We start from the raw sequence: 7232 nt of genomic DNA on the forward strand, positions 1-7232 counted from the left end.
CTGGCGCTTCCCTGCCCCCCACCAGCTCTGGTTTTGTGTTAGGTGGCACCTGGAAACACTGACCCCAGGGCCACTTCCCTGCCTGCCCTTCTCCCCATGGTTCCCGCGGGACAGATGCTGGCTTTGCTTTCGTGTCCTACTGCTTCCCCACTGCGACCCCCGAGAGAGGCAGCTCCATCTGGGGTGGGGGCACCAGGAACCAGCTGCTTTCAGCCACCCGGGAAGGGGGAAGGGGCTGCTCTGCACCCTCCCAGGAGCTCTCCAGGACTCTTCCCAAAGCCTTCCTTGGTTCTGACAGGGGCTGGGTTTCTTCCCTCTGTTTGAGCACATTACCACCCAGCAAGTGCTGGGCAGAGATCCCACCTGGCATCTCAGCCTGCTGGGGAGGCTGGGACAACCAGGCCATGGGACGGTGGTGAGCATGTCCCAGCTCCCAGCAGCCCGTCTTCCCTGCTGCCTCTCTTAACTCAGGATGCTATTTAAATCCAGCAGGAGCGCTGGAAAACCTTATCTTTCTTTCTTGCCACCTATGGTACATGGCTCTTTGTGGGGAGAGTGCCCGTGGGGGCTCTGAGGGCACCTGCCCATGCCTTGGAGTAGTGTATAGACCTGCTAGGGGGCTGAAGCTGTCCCCCACACCAGTACTTGCAGCAGCAAGGGACCTTGGCTGGCTTCCCCCCCCTCCCCAACCCCCCAGCAGTCCCAGGAGAGCAGCTGGCACTGGGGACTGGGTCGGCGCCAGCCCATGCCCCTTTCCAGGGGCCACGACCCCAGCAGAGACCCCTGGTAGCTGCAGCGGCAAGAGCCTTCCCATGGCACCCTCCTCCCCTGCACAGCACCCAAAGGTGCTGGGGGGGGAAGGTTCTGGTAGCTGGGGCTTGTTGTGGATGGCGTGAGACTAGTCAAGGTGGCAGCTGAGGGCAGCCCTTCCGTTGCCACTGTGGCTGGCATCTCCCTGCGCCACCCGGGGCTCCCCGTGCGGCTGCAGAGCCACATCCCACCCCACAGCTGGGCCACACAAGGACCATGGGAACCCATAGGAGCCGCAGCCCAGCCACGGTGGGTGCAGGATGGGAGACCCCCTCGCTGGACAAGGTGTTGCGGTTAGAGGTGGGTCCCTGACCCAAGGGCTGGGGCCTCCTGCAGCGCCCCGGAAGGCTCCGGGCCCTGCGCGTGCAGCTGCCAGCAGAGGGCAGCACCGGCCGCACGGCGGCGCCTGTCACTGCGGCCCGGGCGCAGATGCACCCTGCCCCCCCTGCAGTGCGCCCCCTGCAGTGCGCCCCCTGCAGTGCCCCCCCTGCAGTGCCCCCCCTGCAGTGCCCCCCCTGCAGTGCCCCCCCTGCAGTGCCCACCCTGCAGTGCCCACCCTGCAGTGCCCCCCCGATGCAGAGCCCCCCCGATGCAGTGCCCCCTTGATGCAGTGCCTCTCCTGCTGCAGTGCCCACCCTGCTGCAGTGCCCCCCCGATGCAGTGCCCCCCCGATGCAGTGCCCCCTTGATGCAGTGCCTCCCCTGCTGCAGTGCCCCCCCGATGCAGTGCCCCCTTGATGCAGTGCCTCCCCTGCTGCAGTGCCCCCCCGATGCAGTGCCCCCCCGATGCAGTGCCCCCCCGCTGCAGTGCCCACCCTGCTGCAGTGCCCCCCGCTGCAGTGCCCACCCTGCTGCAGTGCCCACCCTGCTGCAGTGCCCCCCTGCTGCAGTGCCCCCCCTGCTGCAGTGCCCCCCCTGATGCAGTGCCCCCCTGATGCAGTACCCACCTTGCTGCAGTGCCCCCCCGCTGCAGTGCCCCCCCGCTGCAGTGCCCCCCTGCTGCAGTGCCCCCCCGATGCAGTGCCCCCCCTGATGCAGTGCCCCCCTGATGCAGTACCCACCTTGCTGCAGTGCCCCCCCGCTGCAGTGCCCCCCCGCTGCAGTGCCCCCCCGCTGCAGTGCCCCCCCGCTGCAGTGCCCCCCTGCTGCAGTGCCCACCCTGATGCAGTGCCCCCCTGATGCAGTACCCACCTTGCTGCAGTGCCCCCCCGCTGCAGTGCCCCCCCGCTGCAGTGCCCCCCTGCTGCAGTGCCCACCCTGATGCATTGCCCACCCCTGATGCAGTGCCCACCCCACTGCAGTGCCCACCCTGCTGCAATGCCCACCGCTGGGCCCAAGGGTACCCCTCCACAGGGGCAGCCCTGGCTCTGTGAATCATGTCCCCATGGCTGCCCCTGCCCCAAGGGCATCCCCCTGCCACAGGCATTCCTCCTCCACAAGTAGCCCCTGCCCAATGGATGTTCCTTACTGACAGACATCTGTGGATAACTGGCTAGCTGAAAAGGGTCACACAGACATAGTCCAGCTGGCTGGACAAAAATGCACATCGCTCTCAGCTTATGTGAAGTAAAGCAAAATACACTGTCTTTGGCTGTTCTCGTTACACAATATCAGGAAGATCGCGGTGGGAAAAGAATGTTGCAGGTGGGAACAGATAACTACAGAAGAGAAACTAGGGGCGGGCTTGGTATTTAGGCAACTAACCAATAATGAGCTTAACTTTTGTAATATGTATGAGCTAATTATAACAAGGCATAAAAGGTGACTGTAAGGGACAATAAACGAAGTCTGCTGATCACTCATATTGAGTGACTGTGTCTTCCCTCCGTTGTGACAGACACCCAAGAAAACCCACAGACCACCCCAAGATTGGCGAGGGAGGGAGCTGCAGGCCAGCCAGGGACCCCCCTCCCCTCGCCTGCCTGCACCCTGGGCAGCCACAAGACCAGCAAGGAGGGAATCGAGGAAAAAGAAAGAATCTCCTGCTCCGGCCACAAAGTGTCCTGAACTGGCTCTCCAGCGTTGCCCATTGCCCAGCCGAGCTCCAGAGAGTGGGGCTAAGGGCACCTTCGGGAAGCAGCCTCACCTCTCTGTTTCTGGCTGCAGGTGTGGGGTGAGATCCCCACCAGGGCAGTCCCCAGTGCCCGGGCTCGGGGGCTGAGCCCCTTCCTTAGGGCAGCCCCAGGGAGGCCGCTAGGGCACTGGGACCCGCTCTGGAGTCCAGTCAGGTGCAGTCCAACACAGCACGCCGCAGCTCCTGGTGCTGCTGCTGCTCAGCACCTCACCTCTCATGCTGGCCCACCCCGAGCATCGAGCATCGTTCTTGCCCCAAAGCCCCTGTGCCCTGCAGCAGCGGCACTGCCAGTGCCTGCAGCTCTCGGGGGCCACAGAGAGTTCTGCTGGCAAGAGGGAGGCAAGCGCAAGAAAAGATGCAGCCCAGAACGCCAGCTGCAGGGCTGACCCAAAGTTTAAGCTTCACACCGAGCCCTGTCCCCGCTGGAGGGGACGCTGGTGGTGTTGGTGACGAAGGCCTTGCAGCCCTTGCTGTGGTGTGTGCGTGCCCCCTGCCCTGCCGCCCCCATGTCTGTCCCTGTCCCGGGGCTGCTCTGGCTCCAGTCCCCCCCTGCCACCCCTGTGCCGGCTGCCAGTGCCCTGTGCTTCCTGGGTGGCCGCAGCAAGGGGCTCTTGCACTGTCTCTTGGGCTGCTGCTCTGGCATGGCAGGCTGGGGTGGTGGCAGCTCCATGCCCACATCCCCCCAACAGCTGTTGGGGCTCCATCCAGCTGATGTCGAATTCATCTGAGCTCAGGATGGCGTCAGCGATGTTGGGGACGCTGCAGTCACCATTGAGGAGCTCCTCAGGCAGCACAAGCAAGTCACAGTCCCAGTAGGGGATGGCTGGGCAGGGGTCCCCAGGGTCCTTGGGCATGGGGATGCTGCTGGGAGCCTCCTGGCTGCCCCCCAACGCCTCCAGGGCACTATCAAAGAACCTCAGTCCCTCTTCAAGAGACACCTTCCTGGGCAGATGGAGATCCCCTGGTGGGTCGCTGAGGGCTTCCTTGTGGGGGACAGCACAGGAGCTGGGGGGCATGTGGCTGTGACTGTCCTGGTTACCCCACACCGTGTCTGGGGAGCAAGGAAAGAGCCTTCCAATCTCTTCAAGAAAAGCCTCCTCAGAGGTGGTGAGAACTGGGGAGGCTGGGGCTCTTTCCTCTCTGCAGGTACCACCAGCATCCCCAGGCATGGAGATGCTGCTGGCACTGTTTGGACTGGATGTGTCCAGGGAGCAATGGAAGAATTCAAGGAAAAGGTCCTCATACACATCAAGGTCTGGGGCCAGGGCCACCGCTGTCCCCTCTCTCTCAGTGCCAGCAGGGTCCCCAGGCAGGAGGACACTGCTGGCACTGTCACAGCTGACCCCCTCTGTGTCCAGGAAACAACCGAAGAGCCCTAGGGCCTCTTTGAGCAGGACCTCCTGAGATGCATTGTGGTCACCTTCTGCATCCCCAGTGCCTTGGTTGCAGGGGGCAGCACAGGGGCTGGGGGCGACATCACTGCCTGGGGGCATGTTGCTGCCCGGGGGTGCCCCCGCAGGGGTGGCCGTGCGGCAAATGTTGGTCCCTGCAGGCTGCCCCTGGATGTGCTGGTGGCTGTGGGTGGACGTTGGGGCAGCAGCGGGGTGCTGGGGCCAGGGCTCTCCGCTGCTTTTTGGAGGGTGCGAGGTGTTGCAGCTGGCCCTGGGGGACCCCACAGCCACCATGGCCCCACAGGGCAGCACCCGGCAGAAAAGCCTTGCTGTGGTTGAGCGTGGCAGTGGCCGGCAGAGGCCGGGTGGTGGTGGCCCACTGGAGCTGGAAGATGTGGGGGTCACAGCAGCAGCCTCCTGGAGCCCTCTGCAGCCCTGCGTGGGTGCGTGGGAGCCATGCTGAGCTGGGGGAGCCTCCAGGGGCACGCACCGAGCCGGCCCCCATCACCAACTTGCCCCAGCTCTGCGCCAGGCACGTGGGGGGTGCCCCCACGGGCTGAGCTGCTGTGCCAGCGGGAGGGGGCTGCACCGTGGGGAGGAGCCTTGGGAAAATCTCTGGGAAGGGGCTTTTCTGGGCACGTGTCAGGCAGGTGAGGGCAGGGATGCTGGTCCAGCCTTGCTGCACCCCCCTCCCCCCTGTGAAGAGTGCTGGGGGAGCGGGTGTGATGGGGGCGCCGGGAGCGCTGAGGGGCCACCGGTGCTGTATGGGACACCGGGGTGCCAGAGCAGCCAGGGGTGCCATACCTGCCGGTGTGCCTGGGCGGTGTGGGGTGCCCAGGCTGCGGGGAACGGCGGCTCCTCCTGCCCGGCCAGTTGGCACAGGTTGGCTGAGGCTGAAAGAGAGACAGGAGCCATGGCCGGCGGTCACCTCTGCACTTGCCTCCCAGCGTGTCCCCAGGGCTGCAGGGGTCGGGTTGGTCCCTACCTTGGGGCAGAAGGTTTTGGGGATCAGAAGTGGAAAGCAGCCAGGGCGATGGGGTGGCCAGCCGCAGTGGTGGCAGTCCTGCCCATTGGCTGCTAATGACTCTCTGGTGTCTCCCAGGATGGAATGTTGGGGCTGCCAGTGTTCCGCCCCGCCCCCCCCCCCCCCAAGAACCTCCCCAGCTCCTCCTGGGAGGCAGAGGGCTCAGGGGGTCTGGGGTGTCCCGGAGTGCCTACAGGGCAACTCTCGGGGGCTGTGGGTGCAGGTGCCTCTGGCTGGAAGCCTTGGTCCATTGGCAGAGCTGGGACATCCTTGGGATGAGCAGCAACATCCTTGGTGGAGCAGGTCCCCGCCTGCAGTGCTGGGCTGGAGAGTAGAGGCTGTTGTGGAGGGGTGGGCAGGGCAGGCGAGCTGGGGGTGTTGCACCTGCTGTAAGGCAGAGGTTTGAGGGTACAGCCCTTACGGTCACCCGTGCTGTGGCTGAGAGCCTCTGGGTGAGGATGAGGGCGATGGGAAACAAATCAGATGGGGCGGCAGTCGGTGCCTGCTCCCCGGGGCCCAGCGCCATGCCAGAGCAGAGGAGTTATTGCGAAGGCAACGAGGGGAAATCCCTGGATGGGTATCCCTTGTCCTTCTGGCAGCTTTCTACTTGCCAGGTACTGGCTGGCAATAGCCTGCTGCTGCTGTGCCGGGCAGGTCTGGAAAATTCCAGAAGTTTGTGGGAAGTGAGAACTTCTTGCCACAAGTCTTGGGGAGCCGCCTAAGAAAGGTTGCCCTCCCAGGCTTGCTCGTTGTGAATGGAGGAGGACTCATGGGAGGTGGGATGGTCTTGGCCACAGTGACCATGAGATGGTGGAGTTTAAAATGGTCAGTGGAATGAGCCAAAAGGGAGAGCAGAGCTGCTGCCCTGGGTTTGGAGAGAGCAAAAAAAGTGTCGCTGCTCAGGGAGGCACTTGGCAGTGTCCTGGGAATGTTGTGCTGAGGGCTCAGGATCTGGTAAGTGCTGCTGTGTTTCAGAGGAGCGCCTTGGAGAAGCTCAGGAGCGGGCAATTCCCGTGTCAGACATCAGGCGAGCAGGGCAGGCGGCTGGCCGGGCTGCATGGGGAGCTCCTGGCACAGCTGCAGAGGGAAAAGGAATTGGATGGTCTCTGGAAGCCCGGTGAGGCTTTGCCAGAAGATGACAGAGCCGTGGCTCGCATCGGCAGGGAGAAGACACGAAAGCTCACCAGGAGCTGAAACTGGCCAGGGATGTGTGTGACAGCAAGAAGGGCTTTTGAAGAATGTTCATCGCACAAGGAAGTCTCTATGCAAACACCGGAGGGCTACTTCTTGGCAATGGACACGTGACATTAAGGATGAAGAAAAAGCAAGGGACTCAATGCTTTCTTGGACCTGTTTTTTAACGATATGGGTGGCAGGCTGTCCGGTGCCCTGAGCCAGAGGAGCATGGGCGCAGGAACGTGACTTTCTATTTGTGTGGACACAGAAATTGTCAGGGACCAGCTGCATCAGCTGCAGGTTCCCAAGTCCATGGGACCTGCTGGGATTCATCGCAGAGGAGTGACAGAGCTGGCAGATGTTACAGCAGGACCCCTCCCCACTGTGTACTGTTGGGTCTTGGGAGTCTGGGGCCACCGCTGTCATCCCTCCGTTGGTGCTACGTCTTGTTTTGACATCCCCACTTTGCCTTCCTTCCTCATGGGTGCTCGTGTTTGCGAGGCCTCCCCTGCCCACGGCCGTTCCCTGCTCAGCGCCACCCAGCAGCACCGCCAGCCCCCGTGCCCAGGGCGGAGGGGTTGTGCTGGCTCTCCCACAGCCTGCCCAGGCTGTTACCTGCCCCCAGACCTGTCTGCTATGTGGACTTGACAGTTAGGTCTTTGTGGGATGATTTCATGGCCCTGAGGTGTTGGCTAGGAGGGTTAGCGAGCCATGGCCCCCGTTCAGGATTTCATAGCCTCCGCACTGTCCCCTCCCAA

This window comes from Falco rusticolus, chromosome Z, assembly GCF_015220075.1.
Source record: "Falco rusticolus isolate bFalRus1 chromosome Z, bFalRus1.pri, whole genome shotgun sequence".
In the NCBI taxonomy this organism is placed as follows: Eukaryota; Metazoa; Chordata; class Aves; order Falconiformes; family Falconidae; genus Falco; species Falco rusticolus.